This window comes from Macrosteles quadrilineatus, unplaced genomic scaffold (assembly GCF_028750875.1).
Source record: "Macrosteles quadrilineatus isolate MER2022 unplaced genomic scaffold, UCM_ALF_1.0 Scaffold_2__2_contigs__length_208266976, whole genome shotgun sequence".
Classification (NCBI taxonomy): Eukaryota; Metazoa; Arthropoda; class Insecta; order Hemiptera; family Cicadellidae; genus Macrosteles; species Macrosteles quadrilineatus.
The window spans coordinates 11,139,279-11,159,850 of NW_026542595.1; the positions used below are offsets into that span (position 1 = coordinate 11,139,279).

At 34.1% G+C, this 20,572-nt stretch overlaps 1 protein-coding gene across 2 annotated transcripts in view; it reads right to left on the reverse strand.

The window, feature by feature from the left end:
• Positions 1-20,572, reverse strand: part of LOC128988149 (uncharacterized) — a 151,121-nt gene that overhangs the window by 74,052 nt on the left and 56,497 nt on the right. The gene's annotated exons all lie outside the window — the stretch shown is intronic.

A 20,572-nucleotide genomic window follows, 5' to 3' on the forward strand; every position in this document is an offset into this window, starting at 1 on the left:
GAGTGAGGCAACACAATGAGTGCAGCAAAAGTAAGTAAATGCAGCAATTAGCTACTTTGCGTGCTAAAATCAGTACAAGAAAGCCCGCTTTGTCAGGTAACTGTAGAAAAAAACTATTTTATTTAATTAAAATAAAACCTGAAACTTAATAAAAATGAAATTGTGTCTTTGACATTCCCTTCCTCTCATTGTGATCTCTCTTTCGACATAAGAATAATGAAAATCGTCAAATAGTTGATTCAGAATCTTGGACGAATCTGGAAATGGACGAGAAAATCTGTTCACGTTCTAATATTTGAGATAATTAGTGACAACTAGGAACAGTTTTGAACCCATCACAAAGCTTCTACATCTTGTCATGATCGAACCGGCGACCCTCTGTAGGCAAGAACTGCAACCACTTATAATCAAAGGCACCACTCGTAGACTTTTTCAAATAAGCATTTAGCAGTACTGTAGTATGCAAATAAAATAAAAGAACACCAATGTTGCCGATGAGTCAAGCTAAACCTGCTGATCAGGTTTCCGCTTCAGGATCCTGGAGGATCGATTCGACTGAAGTAAATTAGGATGCTTTAATTGATTGTTATTTCCAGGAAGTCATGCCAATTTCTTGCACCTGGACGTTAAGTGGTTCAATTACTTCACATGTGACCTTGGGGGGCATTGGCCGATCTGACGTCATGTCTTAGGTTCTCAATTACTTTATCAAATAGTATAGGATATAGTAACTGAGGACCTACTCTAATACGAGTTATGTCTGATTTTGTGTTGGTAGGTTTGTTCGTTGCCTCGAAATCAATCGGAAGGATTAAGACTAAAGTTTGGGATTAGAGACTTGTATGTTTAAAAACTCGATTGACGAATGTCTCTACCTCAGGATAACACGTATTTCGGTACACAACTCATTTGAAAATTTTAAAATTTAACTATAGCCTTATGGATTGCCAAGTTGCCATGTTTGTTTTACAAAATAACAGGAAAAAGTGAACAAAAGACTTGAAATATATTTTTTTAAACAAACCGTCCACAATACAGGGTGGCTGGCCAAAAATTTGTTGGTGTAAGTACAAAGTAAATAGGATATAAGGGGATCCGGATGCAAACGGATTTGAGTAGATGATGTGATTTTCGTGTTCTACGTTAAATTTTGAATAAGAATCGTTGAAAGTGTTGGAGGATCAATAATAAAAACTCCATTGTAAATCGTTCCAAAGATTAAAATTAAGGTCTTTGATAGAAATTAAAAACACACTGGTATATTGCATTGTTCTACACCCTTCATACAGGAAGGTAGCAAAATATGTTGAAAACTGCGCCGTTTTATAAGTTTTCCATTTATGGTATACATTAAAATTATACATAGCTATTGTATATCAGTTTTGATATGTAATGATACATTAAAAATATGCATAGCTATCTTAATAAAATACCCCCGCCGCACAAACCTGCAGCATAAGCGAATTTCAATTTGCATAATTTGATTTTAAATTAAATATATTTAAATAACATTAGGTTTAACGAGTACCTGAGTTTGCTGCTACAGGTTTGCAGGTTTGCTGCGGCGGGGGTATTTTAAGATAGCTATGCATTTTTTAATGTATCATTTCATGTCGAAACTTTGCTGTTAAGGGAATTTTTACGTAGCAGGGCCACTAAAATGTAATATTTGCTTGAAAAAATAAAAAATAAACTGACAGAAATCAAACAAAATTTATGTATTTGTAATATTAATTCAAAATTTTCTCAATAACCGTTAGAGAGAGGGCAAATATGATATGGACTAAAATATATATTTTCTGTATTTCTAACGGTTTGTGAAGTATGGGCAAAAAAGTGAAAAACGGCCGCCATTTTCTAAGATGGCAGAATTAGCACAGCATGCACGAACGTTGATTTTTGATATGTCGTTACTGGGTACTAGTACTACACATGTGCAAAGTTTCACCACTTAGGGAATTATTTCCAGGTAGAGGGGTATTTTTACCTCTAATAACTGGACTATGCTGAATACGTGCCTACTATCTATGTTTAAAATGTTAAAAATCCCGTGTTTTGGAGTTTTCTAACCACTAAAGCGTTTATTAGCAGAAATAAACCTAAATAGCGTAGCATGTGGTTAGAAAGCTTATAAAATATAAGTGCAAGTCGGATTCGGTGGTCGGTGTTGATAAATCTTGTATTGATAAACAAATTCATTAAGAAAGTAAAATGTACGCGAGATTAATTCAACAATGGGCATTTGCCGCAAGGACTTCTATTGCGGGTGATTTAAACATTTAGCTAAAGACATTCTTTCAATATCAAAGAATAGTAGTAGACTAAATTGTAGTAAAGTTCAGCTACAACTGAACTTTACTAACTAAACTAACTTTACTAACTTTACTTACTGTACTTACTGATTTCTCAGTAAAGAATTGTAGTAAACACACAATAAATAAATACGTGACAATAGATTGTGTACTTCCACTATTACGAGAACGCACGACTTTTCTGTAGAACAAAATGTTATTACAATGTAATGATTTCCATAAATAGAGAATATAAACACAAGTTAAAACAAATTTATAGTGTAATATAACAATTCTAATACTGCACACAGGGGTTTGTCTGCAGTTTCCTGAAAGTTGATTCAAAGTATAAAAATAAAGAGTATGTTTAGTTTGCCGAGTTTGGAAGTTGGCAAGTTACATTGTCAATCCCCTCTTCTTACAGTAATAAATAAGCATATTCTGAAATTATTTTTGTTATATTGATATAACTGGAGTAAAATGTTTTTGTCACATTATAACCACAGTAAAAAATGAAATTTGCAAATTCTCTTATACAGTAAAACTCTCAAACTGATAACAGTTTTCTCTCGCTTAAAAAGCGTCTCTCTTCCCACTAGTTGCGCATACAACCACATTATTATGTGATTACATAATAAACCAACGGTTATTACATAATAAACTGTATGAATCATAAATATAAACAAGTGACGTCACCGGCCCAAAAGTAAACATGTTTGTATTATTATTAAAACTGAACTGTACAACCCATAGTGTTAATGTTATTAGTATAAGATTCGGGCTAGTGACGTAATTGATATATGTTTAAGATCCATACCTTTTCTGTTATAATACCCGCTAATGTAACTATTGTCCGTCATACAGAACCCCCGACTCAACTACTGAACACTATAATCACCTGATGAGATGATGGAACAGCGCTATTGTTTGCTGTACCAGAACTGTCAATGTCGCTGAGGGTAAACACCATCTCACTTCCCCACTACTCACGCCAAGGTAAATATTTGACCACCACAACTACACTCACGCTAAGTAAAGTTTACCATTTGCACTTGGCTGATTGCATATAATTTTACATTTTTAAATAAACTGTTGTGTTTGTCCTTCTTATTCACACTTAAATTTATATTGCCCGACTTTCCTTTTCTGTGAAGTTTCCTCTATGTAGAATAATAAAGTATCGTTGTGATTACAAGAAAAATAATTGTGTGAGGGGTAAGGTATTTATTCTCATTTTAAATCGAACACGTTTAATTATTATTACATATATATCTATCACTTTCTTCTGACCTCATTTGGTAATAAATTATTTTAAATTGAAGAGCGACAGATACATAGAAGTTGGTCTTGACCTTTTAAATACATCCACCTAAAGTAAAACATATTACTTCATCTATGGTAAAACTAACCTTCCTTTTTTGAGCAGTCCTAAAGCTCTGTCAGACTATTTTTCATTACTGTAATTTTAATACAAACTAAATATTTTTACAAATATCATAATTCTATTTCGTGTGCAAGTTTGTTGTGACGATGTGACTGATCGTTTGCTAGTTGTTGAACAAAAATATAATAAAGATTAAATATTTTACAAAGTTGTAGTGTTAGTTTTAAGTGAATAGGTTTCGTCATTGATAAAACGGTTGGTTAGTCTATGGTTTCGTATAAATAAAAAAATGTTAACCTAATAATAAAGGTGATACTATTTAATAAACTTGATTAAAAACCTAAAATTTTAACAGATAACTTGAAGTATTTTGGAGATTTCCTCTCCTCAATGGCTGTTTTCTAAGGGTTAGTTAATTAACTGATTACTGATTAAAAAGCTTGCTTATCCTTCCATACCGATGTATTTTATTCCAGGTGTAGTAAAATACATAAGCAGGGAGTATATACGCCCTACATAATATGACGAATTACGGATTGCATTACAATAAATACTGTAGTTACACTTAAGGAAGTTCAAATGTATTTCCAGCACAAAATGTGCCATTACTATATAACGCTTCTACAAGTGGAAATTACACCCCGGGGAATTCACTTCCCCACCCCCTTCACTTTTTTTATATTTACAATAATGCATCACAAACAACATGAAACAACTTTTATTTAGTACATTTTCTGTTGAAAACACAATTATGTTTAGTTGGGTGTCTCCAATCCTTGTCTTGAAGTGAGGTGTGAGTTTTTACGCCAATCTTCTTGCGTTTTTTCTGGTATGGTTACTACATATTGTCGCGTCGGTAGTTTGTTTACAATTTAACGTAGTAGATTTGACTATTTATTCAACTTCAGTATGGAATAGTCAATGGTAGTAGGCTTTAGCAATCCAAGAGCCATACACTACATGACTTGATTGTTATGCCAGTGTGCGCTGGTGTGCTCGCCACTTGCCACTATCACGTCATGACCTTGAACCTGTCTGGCCAGAGTCACGTTTCCTGGAAGTTTGTCACAGTTTCGTGGAGTCTGACCTTGAGACTTGCAACAAGTAGTTCCTGGCGACATCTCCTACACAGCGTCTACAGTCTGAGTGGAGATAATCTGTAGCATCCGCCAACCCTTTGTTTTTTTTGAAGAAATGTTACTCCGTGAGACTAATGGACAACCTGTAAAACGATGCTTCCTTCGACGTGGTCTGTTTGTTTGCCCATCAATGTATAATACTCCCTTTGCCTAACTCATTCGTACAACACCCGTTGTTTTCTGGGTTACAAAATTGTTAGTACATTACCAAGTATTTGAGATAGTTAAATTGTGTAAACCTTAAGGCAGAATAAACGCCGACGACTACACAACTTAAAACTTTAAACGTGCAGATAAATTCGTTTGTGTTTTGTACATTTACGTCCCGTCAGATTATTTTAGTTTGGGTTCAGTTGCGAGAGTTGCCTTGATTGCATTCACGTACCATAACCAACCAACATCTTAAAAGTTTATGTTTGTGATATTATCGCTTTAATTTTTTTTAAATCTTAAATGTTAGCATATTTACCATATAATCAAATGACATGTTAATAGCAATACAACAGACGCGTACCGTAGCAAACTGGAATTAATTTTTAAAGACAACTTACAGGATCGAACGTACACAACATTACTACATTAGCATAAACTATGGTAACTACTTACATATTGATAGGCTGCTTTTAAATACACCTGATCTCCTTACCTAAAAAGAAAAATTAAAAATCTGATAAATTAAGTCTAACAATATTACTGAATACCTTCATGCAAAGAATAACTTGAGAGAATTCTTACTCACTTTGTGTCCTGTGATTCAATGTCGTGTTTGGCTCTAACTTGGAATATATTAACAACATTTAATTATTTTTTAATGGTTTACAATACCTGCATATAGCAATCATTGGTTTCTGTATACATAGTAATCCTGATAGCAACCAAGGATTACTTTATGCAGGTAGTGTAAACCATTTTAAATATAATACAGTATTCCGGAGGCTAAACAACTCTTTTAAAATGTAATAACATTGTTTTAACAGCGCAACGCTTTTCACAAAGAAAGATAATTTACTGCAGCGTATCCGTCTGTATAATTAAACAGTTTTAAATTATTAACCTTATTAAACAAGTTTTCTACTTTGAATGTTAGAAAGATATAGATTAAGTTTCAACGGTAGAAGTTGAAGGGACATCGTTTATTAAAATAAAAACCTTAATTACAGTTTGTGACGTATAAGAAACTATCCAAAAATCTCGGATTTCAATACGACAATTTTTGAGTTCAAGTTCAAAGTATATAAAAAAAAAGTCTCGCTGGGGTAGTACATAAGTTTATCATCTTTAGCATGACACCTAGGAGTTGTACTTAATCGATTCAGTGGTCGTACTGCTTATGCGCACTACAAACGATTTTTTATAATCGATATCCTCCAAATGGATTAGTAAGGGTTACTTCCCGTTCTCTTTTGCGTTTTCTTCAGGCCAGGTGAGGTAGCCAACGTTATCTACTGAAGGATTTCATTATTCTCCTCGTCCTCTTCCCGTTGCGAAGTGCGAGTATAGCAGCTTGTGTTAAATTGAAAGTATAATAATGTGTAATGTTTCAATACGCCTACAATACAATTTTTAGAATACGACCATAGAAAACACAAAGTTAATACAGTACTTAGGTGCGAAATCGTATAATGAGTGAGTACTACGATAACGTCGAAATTAAGTTCATAATGAAACTAATAAAACGCATATTATTCAAGTGCGATTTTCAAAAAGAAAGCATTAGGTAGTTACAACTCTGGACCATTCAATTCAACTCTGCATGTTAGAAAGTAAACTTCTTAGCCGATAGAGCTAGAATTAGCCTCATAGAGTACAAAGGGATATATTTTACAAAAGATGTCACCAAAAAGCGCAAAAGAGATTTTACTAGAGCGGATACCTGGGGCCGCATCTGGGCTCGATGCGCAAAAGAGAAAACTTTTCTACCTGAATTGGGCAACAAACTGGCCGTAATGCTCCTCTGGCATGACGTCATCATAGATTACGGCAATGACGTATAGTTTGTCATTTGTGATCAGCTGCTTGTTTTAATCTTTTCTTGGAAAACAAAAATATAGCAAAAAAATAACATTACGTCATTGATATCGCCTATGATGACGCCATGCCAGATGAGCATTACGGCCTGTTTATTTAGTGTTGTCTTGCTTTAGTACGCCAAACAGATTCGCCCAACCAGACCACCGCTCAGACCACGAGACCAGCAGGTGAGGTGTGATGCGGTGACAGCCACGGTAGTGCGCGTGCGTAGTACATCAAGCATGCGCAGTGCGCACCACAGTGGCGTGACGTCGTGACCTTGAGAGGCGCGTGTCTGCGCCTGCGTGTGACAGACACAGTGTCTGCCGCGGGCCACGGAACACGCGGCCACACACGGTCACGCACATCCTACAATCTACTATCTACTCACCAATCATGCTTATTTTTAGCTGGAATCGGTTAAAAGCCTTATGTGCGACCATTGATTACATATAAGTATGTGTATAGTCAAAAGTGCTACGTAATACATTTATTATTCGTGGGTAAGGGAAAAGTATAGATAGATATGAGTCAAAATTCGATTCGATAATTGCATATTATGATAAATTCATTTACCGTGTATCCATAATGAACAATATTACAACCGGACCTGGTGAACAGGGTAAAATGATCGAACCCAGGTTAACACTTTTTAGAGACTATATAGCTACTAGTAGTAGCTAATTTTGAGGATTGAATCATTTGAATGCAGCTAGAGAGTATAGCCCTGCCTTTTCCATAACTTAAGTTTTAGTTTAAGGTATAGTTTACAAAACAATTGTTATATTACTTGCTTAGTTAAAAAGCTGTCATGACCAAAATCAGTAATTAAAAATTAATTCACAAATTTGTGAAATTTGACCTGCGTGCTAAGTAGCCATATTGGGTGTTATTCTTACCATTCATCAATATTTTACAAGTTATTAATTTCCCACGAATCAACACCAGTATCTAAATTAAATTATTTTTCATTAGTAATTTTAGAGTTGCAATTTGTGTTTCAATTATTATTTCAGTTTGTATGTTTCAGTTCTTATGTTGTCTAGTGGGTACCATTTACACAAATGACATCATTCACGACACAGTCCCGACGCGGCCTTGAGTGGCTATTGTATATTGTACACAACAAGATATGATTCATATCATATTTGACGTGCTAATGAATGGCTAATAGCAGCATCGTTCAAATGATTGTGACTCATTTGAATATTAAATAATAGGCAGCTTAGAGCCAATGAATACTTCCCTGAGGCTCCCATGTAAATGTATTTACACCTGACTCAAGCGGAAAACTTAGACGCTGTACTGGGGGAAATGCAAAAATGCAAATTGGTTGATAGGCTTTAAATCGTTTTGCAAATAACAAATTAACTTGGAATAATTGTGGGGAACGTTATGAAAACATGTTCCTACCCTAGAGATAAGTTTAAAGACGATAAGATTGATAACGATCAGATTAAATATAAGTTGTTAAATAAACACAATCAAAAGAAACCACTGAATCTCGCGTGGACTTTGTAATATTTATCTTAAACCTATCTGATTAAGCTTTGGCGAATGTTCCCTTTCCTTACAAGACAGATTTAGCACTTTCAATAATAAATAAGTAATTTAACATAGACAGTCCATGCGATGGCCGACACGTGTCAGGTGCGTTGCAGAAATTTACGTTCAACAACACGGCCATCCTCCCCAACCAAGATTCGACACTCACTGATAGGACCGTGGAAGCCAACCAACAAATTAAACGATATTTCAAAACTTAATAATACAATGCTTTATTATATAACGAGATACATTGTCATGCCAGGTAAAATAACAATACAATCGAAACACTGCAACCAATTTTTAAATACTATATACAGTATAAAGAAACGTGGACGTAAACAAGGACTTAATTGATCAAGAGTACATGCGTTTATACGCCGAATTCTCTGCAGGAACGCAAAGTAAGTGGGCAGGTGAAGCACGGAAGGCACGAAATTCCCGCATACATTTGACAGATTGTCACGCAAACCCGTTTAGGACCCGTAAATTCGGCATTGCGATACACCATCTTCCGTGAACTGGCGTCAACACGCCAACGCCACTGACGATACGGTGCGGTGCGTGCTGCCGTGCCTCTCTCGACAACTGACTGTCGATATAGGATATAGGCCTTGGTGGAACGGGCCAACATGACCTAGTGTAGTGTGAGACAATTAAACTCTTTGGCTTTAACAAAACAAACTTCATACAGTAGTCAACATCCTGAGACGCTATATGTGCTATATTTAACTGCTCTACTTTATGTAAAAGTATCAACCTACTTAGCGTATTGAAATTTTGTCGAAAATTCATACTATAAATAAGAGTTGACTAGTATAATATATCGAAATACAGGGTGTCTCCATATTCTCTACCGATATTTTAAGGCATGAAATGTGTAGTTAATACGTGCGAAAAACTACCTACTAAAAAACCGGCACTACCTTATTCTAGGTCAAACCCCAAAAAATAAAATTTTAATATTTGATTACTTATACACACTGAACTTTTATGATCTATTAATGGACATGTAGTAGGCTAAGAAAAATGACTTCAATATTTTCACCTAACATTTTCATCCTTTGCTGACTTTGTACACATTTGTAGCTTTTCTTAAAATCTCGCTTTATTGATCAATACAATGTACAACTAACGCATACTACTTTACCGGCGGGTAGTAGTGTTTTCATTGACTAATGAGTATATATAGTCAATGGAGATTAAGATGTCGTTAGTGATATACAAAAATATTCCAGTCAAGACAAACCTGCACAATAAACGAATTTTAATTAGTCTCATTGGATTTTTAAAACAATATTACTACAAAAAGTCATATTTGTTCCCTATTTAAAATCAATCAATTACTCAATTGATTTATTACACAAAAATGGATGCATACATGATACATATAATACAATAAGTGCAAAAGCCATACTAGGTTTGTCTGCACAAATGTCATTATAGTTAACGAGTTCCTAGATTTGCTGCTACATGGAAGGGAGAAATTATTTGTTGTAAAATTAATGCTAGTATATTTTAGGATGAAATAAATACATTTGCCAAATTTGATCAAAATACATCCCATAAACAAGAAACCTACAACAGTTATCTTATCCTCCATAAGAATAACACAAATATTTTTATTTTTTTTCGTTTTTCAAAATCTTTTTCGTAAGATGGCTGCAATGAAATCCCATGTTTTAAAGGTAAACATTTTTGAAAATACTAAAACTCCATAAACTCCGTTTTCTTGACCCAATCTTGGTGGTCAAGTTTATCAAGCTCTACACATTCTACAGATGCATGCTAAATGTTATAAAAATCGGACAAAAACTGATTGAGTTATCGTGTTCACGGACTCGCATATAATAACAAATCCGAACCTAACGTTAATAGTGCCAACCAAAACGTCTTTCGGGACATCAAAATGATAAAGCAAGTCTAGGTGTTCCCATGCCACCTACGGTAAGAGTTACTTTCCTTTATATTAGGGGAATTCGCTAAAATGAACATCATACAGTGATGATAAACACATAAAGTGCCGTGGGCTTGAACCTGATTGCGCAATAACTCAATTAAAAAGTTACTATAACATCAGAACTACTACAGTGCAATTGACCAGATGCAACGTTGTTGACAAAAGGGTAAACAAACAAATGGTGAGATTGCATGTGCGTCGTCGCTTGGTTGCTATTTTGCAAGTCTAATTCAAGCAAGCTCTTTCTCTAAGGCAGACTTTGTTCGCATTTCTTATTTATGACCAGCCATTGTGGTGAATATACAGACTTCTCTGATTGCTCAAAACAGATTTGAATATATCGAAGGTTGTCTTTTGTAGAATACCAAGTATTACTTCTAAAGAAACCGTGCAGACTATGCGTTTGCTGTTCCTTTACATAGTTTATGTTATTATTATTGTTTTTATTTTTACCATGTAATTGGATCGTCATAAAAACATGTTGCCAAATCGCATTAACAGTGTATAGCTTATTTCCGTATAGATAAATAACTTAGCACAGAACCAATATAAAACCCTGACGAATATAAAATTTTACATTGTTGTAGGATTGCGTGGACCACAACAGTGGCTGACCTGTGATATGTTTCTTGTTTTGTAATCGCCCACTTATTGTTATTGTGTCTCAGATAACCGATTGAATTGGGGTAGGGCGACCTAGGCGAGTGGAGAAGTTTGTCGCCCGGGGAGCGGAATGTAACGGGATCATCACAGATTGCCGCCTATTGAAGCTCCTAGGCCCGTTATGCGATAGTTGCCCAACACTTATTAGCCAACCAGATTCTAATAATTACATGCCGCGAGCTTAAGCTATTTTTCTTAACGGAGAAGAAATCGATCTGACAACGTTACCCGACATTAATTGGCGTGCCTATATTTTAATAAGAAGTAGAAAGAATAGTTGCCTACGAATGGATATATATGCAAAGTGGTTTGGTAGTCTGTTAGCATATGGAGCTAAAACAGAGATAACAATTATGTTGCTAGTCAAGACTCTGGATTTGTTTCTATCAGTACAGACTACTCCCCTATGAAGTGAACAGGCTTAATCTTTGAATTCATTTTTAATTCAATACACACGCTATTACGGTTTGAACGTGCATAACAAACTGGACTTGAATTGAAACTAAATGTTTCAATATTATACCTTCCAGTAAAAAATATATTATAGTAATATTATTAAATAAACACTGTTGTGTTTGTATGAATATTACTAACATAAAATATGTATCAAAACGCGCTTAAGCAAATTGTACATAATTATCAGAACCATGTTGATAGTTCTATCACACAGGGATTTATACGAGAAATATCTTCGTGCGCGGTGAATACGGGGGCTTAAAATTATGTATGATATGATATATGTTTGTATTTTATATTTCCGAGATTTGAACGAGTGACCCTCTAGCTTTTGAACACCCTGTATTAAAAAAACATTAAAAATATTTTCACGTAATTCCTTGGGGTCAATTTTGTGGGAAATAATTTTGTTTCATCATTTTAGGACCAACGGTTTGTCTGAAATCAATTTGAGACACCCTACGTGAACCACCCTGTATAACCTAAACCAGTCATTTGCCGAAAGAATTAACAAATAACAATACTTTTCACAGTTGTACGTGACTACATGTATACATTGTGCCTTGTAGGCTGAAAACTCAAATTTCATACAAAACATGCACGCGTTCTCTCGCATATTCTCTCGTCTGCATCACGATGACGAAAGATACTGAGAGGCTGTCACGCCGAACCCTTGGACGAATCACCACAACCACTGTGACCATGACCGTAGACAATGGCACATTGAACAAACAGCTGGCATTAGCCATAGTAAACACTAAGCAGCCATCGCAAGTATTATCAAGTACGACAACAAACAAAACTCATTTCAATAACCACGCTTTGGTTTGTTACAACAGATACCACGGATATTAGAACAGAAACTGTATGAATCATAAACATAAACAAATGGTTGCACTGGCCAGAAATTAAACATGTTTTATCAGGGAACTGTCAAAAACGTCCAAACCAGGGACGTTATTTGTTTATGTTTAGGGTCCACACAGTTTCTGTTCTAATATTCGTGGTAATACGATTCATTTTCAGTACGACTTGTCCTTTCCAGTACTTTTCCACTACCACCTAATGGTCCTTAGGTGATGAAACGTAAACATGGGTGGGTCCGTGGTGGCTCGTCAGTTATTTATCGATGCACTGTGACCTATTTGTCCGTTGCTAGGAGACGTGTAAACACGCTGCCCACGTGCTGATCAATACGAGGCTACGTTGACCTCGGACAACCAGCAGCAGCAGGAGACGTTCGCTATCGCAACACGTACGCAATATACTGTATACAGAAAATATTAATAATTATTCTAGGCAACTATACTGTAGATCTTATCAGGCAATCTGTGAAACTGACTCACAGCCAGGCTACATGACATGCAACAATGTTTAGGTTAATATGTATTTGCACCTTCTCCATGCTTCTAATATTTACAATTTGCATCTTAACATAATTTATATTTTTATTAAGATTAAATGAGCCTATGACAAAAAGATTTTACCGTTGATAAGAGTGGACATCATATTAATACGTTTAAGACGTGGCTGGTTTAAAATAATTAATTAATAATTGTAAGTGCTTTACTGTATTTTACAGATAAACATTCCTTTCAGAACAATATAAACACACTTAATAAAACAATGGTCTACGACTGTCTGTTTGGTTGACATACTTGAATGTTAACTTACAACACATTTCTTGAATAAAAATAAATACAGTTTTAGCTATTTCTTAATATATACAAATAAAATACCCAGTAACATCCATTTTATACAATATTAAAACATTGATAATGGCCCACATAACATGTATTTACATTTTTATTATTAAGTATTTATAGGTTCATGCAGAAACAAAGTCTATGATAATTATAAGAAATATTTAATATAGAAAATCGGATAGTTTAATAACATAATTGTATGCTTCTGAACGTTAGTTTACTTGAATTGAGCACCGACGGGGAACGCTGACGTGAATTACTGATGTTGTTTGTCGAATACACCGACTTAGCAAAACCAAGCACAACTGAAAGGACAATGTACTGTATACTATTGTACATGTATAAACAACATCAACTAAAATAACAAATACCCCCGCCGCAGCAAACCTGCAGACTAAGCAAATTTCCATTTGCCTGATTGGATTTTCAATTAAATCTACAACTTAAATAACATTAGGATTAAGAAGTACCTAGGTTTGCTGCTATAGAGAGGGTAATAAGGGTTTATTTTGTAAAATATTAATAGCTTAGTATAAAATAAACAAATGTGCCAATTTTAATCAAAATATATTCATAAACAAGCAAACTACAAGAGTTTAGTCTACATATTCTCAAATTAGAATAACATGGGAATTTTAAATATACTTTTTTTTAATTTTCCCCGATATCAATAATTAATTGTAAAAAACCCCTTCAATGTAAAAAATATTTGTTTTTAAGCCCTTTAAAATTGCACAAAGAAATTTGCCAATTGGAAAATTTTATGTTTTGAGGGTGAAATGAGAACACCAAATACCGATCATGCTGGTTCGCGAATTCTTTCAAGTCTATCCCGCCCTACACCTTCAAGCCAAATTACATTAAAATTTGACAAAAATTACCCAATTTATCACTTTTACGAACGAATATATATACACACACATGTATTCATGTTTTTTTATCAAGATTTGAACGAATAGGGTATTGGCCTCTAGGGACATCAAAATGAAAAAGTATGTCGGTCCGGGTCTAGGTATTTTCGTGCCACCAACGGTAATAGCTACTTCCCTATGGTGAAATTCTCTAAAATATTCACTATGGAATACAAAGGCGTTTGGTATTCTGATGTTACAAAGTCCATCTGTTGAAAATGTCACCACCAGATAAATCACGTATTTTATTTTGTTTAAACAATAATAGTTTAGCTTATACTTGTTTGTATTTCATGTAATGTCGATTCATTCACAATTTCAACAAAATAATAATGCGTATAAGAAATGTTACACATATAACAAAGAACAAAAGATACAGTAGTGTTTTTTTACTATTTAAATTAATTATTGTAGTTGAAAGTTGTAGCATTGTTCTGTGTTTTACTAATAATAAATACTAATATTTTACCATTATTTTGTCAAATTTAATTGAGTTAAAATGATGAAATTGTCATGATTCAATGCGTTCTATGATTCTTAATTATCAAAGGGAAAGATTATCGCTTAACGGTACATAGTATCATATTCAGACACACTTGTATAACGCAATGGCCATTAGAAATATGATCATATTTTACTAGGTGAAACCCTTCAAAATCGAAGGTTACTATTGAAGTTTCAAGTAAAATCATCGATGATCAACCGATGATAAATAACTCAATTTCTGGAAAAATTCGGGTTGATCATGATGTAACAGCCTGCTTTTGGTAGTCTTAACATCTTAATGGTCAATATCTCAAATGAAATACCATTTCACTGAAGGTTCTTAGATCAAAACGTATAGGACAACGTAATTATAATTGAAGAAATATATCAAAAATTAAATTCCACTATCCGAAAATAATCAAATGTATGTTTTGTATTGAGTTATTATCCTTTAATGCATTATCTTGAAATTATCTGATTCAAACAATCAATAGCTCAAATTAAAGCGTTTATATTTAGGGGTATTTTAAGACCTAGATATATAAAAATACAAAATAATTGAAGTAGGAATAAACAAATTACTATTTTTGGTCAAGTAATGCAGTAGATAAATGATTGAATGGAATGAAAATAGGCAATCACGACTCGGAAAAGCAAACCCAATAATTGTTAATATTATAGATTAAGGACTAAATAGGGGAACTATATGGTCGATGGTTTTGATAAGCAAATTATACAACAATTGATAAAAAAAATATGGCTTACATGGTTCTCAATATTAAACGCTTATTTTGAAGCATTTCCGTGTTTAAACCAATATAGTGCACAAGTAGTGTGTTTCTACAATAATTTGAATTACCAACCAAAGTAGTTTAAGGTTCAATATTATTTTGAAGAGACGGTTAAAATAAGTAGAGCCATTGTAAGAATTGTTAATATTCTACTTATATTTAAATGTTGTATATTTTTGTGTCCCTGACCTCGTATATGCTAATGTATTTCTAAAAACGGAAAACAGAATTATTTGTATTGGTTTTACCATAAAAATAGATAATTGTTTGTTCTAAGCTGATTGTGATGGTTCAAAGTTGGGAACAAAGCAACAAGTTGGAATGGTACACAAAGAGAAAATGGTTTCCAGTAAGCTATCAAATAAACGATCGGCCTTCACTTGATAGTTCTGTCAAACAATGAGTCGAAAGTAGTGATAAGAAAGCGTGGATTAGTCAGTCATCTAGGAGGAAACTACAGTAGTGATAATATACACGTTACACAGCTGGTCAAATAAACATCAACCGATAAGACTGCTTACGTTTCTCTCAAACAATGTATTAATGAAGATGGGCAAAAGTATTGTACAACCAGCGAAGAGTAGATAAAGCCAGCGATCACAAGCAATCACCGAACTATATAAAAAAAGCGATTTAGGCCTATACTGGGCAAAGCAAACTAAAACAACGTATACTGTAATTGGTAATCAAGAATTTAAGTGGAATCCATACTGGGTTGTTAAATTAAGTTACAGATTTGGTTTTGGTATAAGATGACATATATGCACTATCTAACGTAATACACTATAGATATTGTAGGGCATTTTTATTATGAATTTTGAAAAAAAAATAACACTAGTTACGAGGGCGGATTCTATTGACTACATAAACCCAATATTACGTTATCGTTATATCTTCTCATTTATATTTTTACTAGCTGTAACCCGCGGGCTTTGCCTCGTTTAACTTCTTAATTTTCAAGATTATCTCGTTCGCATGGCTCAATCACGTCCTGGTTGAAGTTTGTTCGCTACGCTCACTCACCTTTAGGTTGGAGCTCGTTCGCTGCGCTCACTTGCCTTCAGGTTAGCTCGTTCGCTACGCTAACTCGCCTCCAGGTTGAAGTTCGTTCGCTACGCTCACTCACCTTTTGGTTGCAAATTAGCTGTTGTCATAAATGTAAAAGAAATAATAGTGCTGCACCCTGTTGGCAAATCCTTGTAACTTTAATGCTATTGAACATCATAGAACAGAACCAACTTGTTTAATTGAAACAGCTGTTAAGATTCAATAATTCCATTTCTCATAAGGTTAACATGGGAAACTCCAGAGCCACTGGGGCGGAGCCCGAAAGGATTTTTGAAATAATAATATGCCTATATGTTAATCGGGAATGTGAGCTATCATCATGCCAAATTTCAGCCCAATCCGACCAGTATTTTTCGCGCTCACTTGTCACAAACATACATCCATACATCCATACATCCATACATCCAAACTTTCTCATTTATAATATTAGTAGGATAGGATGTAACTTCTATAGTTTCATATTCTCACATTTAAACGTACAAGATCGATACATTTATTTGAGTAATATTTGAAAATTCTTTTCAGTGACCACAGAATTAACATTTTAATTTAATTTTTAATTTAAAGAATTTAATCATGTTTAGCTGGAAATTTTACTGAAATTTTAATCTTTGAATTCTGTGGTCACTAATTCTATATCCTTTTTGCTTATTCAGTATTCACACTGTATGTAATTGTTATATAAATGGTTAAAAATACCATTTTGCAAACTTTGAATATAACTGTGATTAGCAATGATGATCAGGTATACATCAGCCAAAATTCTATCAATATTTTATCAAACAGTCGGCGTTGAGAACCTTTTCAGGAGATTGCTTTAGACATTACAACTAAATGAGGCGCTCTTAACACGACAGATTCAACGCAAGAAATTGCACCACAATTATCGCAATATAGAACCAACCTGAAACCATAAAATGCATTTTATAGCCGCAGAAGCTCGACCACAACGGCCAACCACACAAACCAATATGTAATCAACCGTAGTTACACTATATGAAATGACGAGCAGCATCGCATTTATGGGGGGAGCAAAAATGCTACGCTAGTTTTCGGTTGGTACACAAATTTTAACTTAACGGTCCGTAGCAAAATAGCTGTTATAATTATACCTCAAATTCTATTATCAGACTAGTTTGTTATATTTTAAAAAGGTTATTTCGGGAATATAGATCAAATAAAGTTATTTTTAGACGATAAACAATTACTTCTGTTTACTAACTATTACTAACTATCAGAAAACAGATTATAAGAAATCTACTTAGTTTTAAAATTATTTTTTTTAGTTTAGTTTTATCCCAAGGATGCGATGGCATCAGATAAGATTAAATAAAGATATCCTGACACATGAGTAACTTGCTGCCTGTAAACATAATTATAGAAATATAAACTTTCTGCCGACAGTGTAACTGTTGCAATGTACTTTAGGTAACTCGTGTTTTATGTACACTCGTGTGTGTATGTGTAATACACTGAGGCAAATGCAATGCTATTCTCAGCTTTAGTCAAATGACGTTTCTGTATCTGATCAAGTTGCCAGCTCTGATCACAAGATATACTTTTCTAATCCAGAATACCCCATCTTAGAACCCCTTCGCGAGCTTTAAAATTATTTCTTCATTACTCACTGTGTTTCGATTAACGCTATGTCTAATATGTAGTTTAATACAGAAAACTCATGTGATGGTGTGATGATTAAAACGTAATCAACAAAGGCCAGCGAGACAGCGACCGCAACATAGACTGGGATGCAGATGCCACACAATCATTGTAATGTCTAGAAACACTGCGATTGCAGCGAGGGCCTTCACGTGAAGAAGCAGAAGCTACTGTATGTGTGTCAATCACACAAAGCACAACACAACACGTGAAACAGCATTTTAAAACTCCATCCAAGACTATTACCCGTGTCGTGTCTACTTGTACACATACGCTTATAGAAATAAATTAAAAGAGGTGGAGAAACGTTGGTTTGTTTATTCACAATTTTATTTTTATTGATTTAAAAGAATAAGGATTACTCTTTCTTTTATTTTCACACAGAGCTATTTAAAACACGTTCATAAACCTGTTTGTAAGAAAATAAACGCGTTAGGGAGAAATGTATTTCCTGATTAAGTACTGTAATGGAATGATTTATAGTCCTAAATCTATGTAATATAACTTTACGTCTCGTATCCTAGATTGATATCACATCACCTTCAACATACAGTAGGCCTACTTGTCTGGATGGTCAAACAAAATTGTAAAATTGTCGTTCGCTGTTTTTAATATATCTTCTGTGTAATCAATCCAAATAAAAACTTATTACTGTACTATTATCGAATGACATTAGTTTAACATCTCAGTACAAAATTATGTGACAAATGCTGTACTAAGCGATTTTCACGTTTTACTCCGAAAATGTCTGAACGTAATTTGAACTGGCTCGTATTGTACCCAAATTGACTCTAAATAGTACCGTGGAAATTCCAAATTCAATTGGATGACAGTATCATTCTGGAATTAAGTTAGTTTTCTAAAATCAGAAATTATAAATCTTCAGGAAAACAAACATATTAAACTTAGTCATGTTTTAAATCTGTATAAATCTTATTGGAGCATAAGTGACTCTCCTCTACATCATGAGGCGACGTCACGTAAACAGGATTACGATCCAAACTAACACAATCATCTGCGTGAAATAAAATAATAACTTACACGAGCCTTTCCGGATGACTCGCTGGACGATAAACAAAACCATGGAACGATTGAGACTTTAACTTGTTTGAAACAAACAAGGTATGGACAAGTACAGCAGCGAAATAAAATCATACACGAGCCTTTCCGACTGACTCGCCAAATAATAAACAAAACTATGGAACTATTGAAACTTCAACTTGTTTGTTTGAAATAAACAAGTTATGGACAAGTACAGCAGCGAAATAAAATGAAACACGAGCCTTTCCGACTGACTCGCCAAATAATAAACAAAACTATGGAACTATTGAAACTTCAACTTGTTTGTTTGAAATAAACAAGCTATGGACAAGTACAGCAGCGAAATAAAATGAAACACGAGCCTTTCCGACTGACTCGCCAAATAATAAACAAAACTATGGAACTATTGAAACTTTAACTTGTTTTTTTTTTAATAAACAAGTTATGGACAATTAACCTATAGCAGCAAAATAAAATCATACACGAGCCTTTCCGAATGACTCGCCAAATATGGACAAGTACAGCAGCGAAATAAAATGATACACGAGCCTTTCCGACTGACTCACCAAATAATAAACAAAACTATGGAACTATGGAAACTTTAACTTGTTTGTTTGAAATAAACAGGTTATGGACAAGTACAGCAGCGAAATAAAATGATACACGAGCCTTTCCGACTGACTCGCCAAATAATAAACAAAACTATGGAACTATTGAAACTTTAACTTGTTTTTTTTTTTTTAAATAAACAAGTTATGGACAATTAACCTATAGCAGCAAAATAAAATCATACACGAGCCTTTCCGAATGACTCGCCAAATATGGACAAGTACAGCAGCGAAATAAAATGAAACACGAGCCTTTCCGACTGACTCGCCAAATAATAAACAAAACTATGGAACTATTGAAACTTTAACTTGTTTTTTTTTTTTTAAATAAACAAGTTATGGACAATTAACCTATAGCAGCAAAATAAAATCATACACGAGCCTTTCCGAATGACTCGCCAAATATGGACAAGTACAGCAGCGAAATAAAATGATACACGAGCCTTTCCGAATGACTCACCAAATAATAAACAAAACTATGGAACTATGGAAACTTTAACTTGTTTGTTTGAAATAAACAGGTTATGGACAAGTACAGCAGCGAAATAAAATGATACACGAGCCTTTCCGACTGACTCACCAAATAATAAACAAAACTATGGAACTATGGAAACTTTAACTTGTTTGTTTGAAATAAACAGGTTATGGACAAGTACAGCAGCGAAATAAAATGATACACGAGCCTTTCCGACTGACTCGCTGAATAATAAAAAACAAAATAAACAATTGATCGGTAAATACACTATTTCATTTTTGATTGTAATACAATGTGATTTCGAAATGTGTTCTGTCCAGTAAGGATAAACTATATATATAATTATTTTGAAATTATGTTAATCAACCCGATGTCTTAT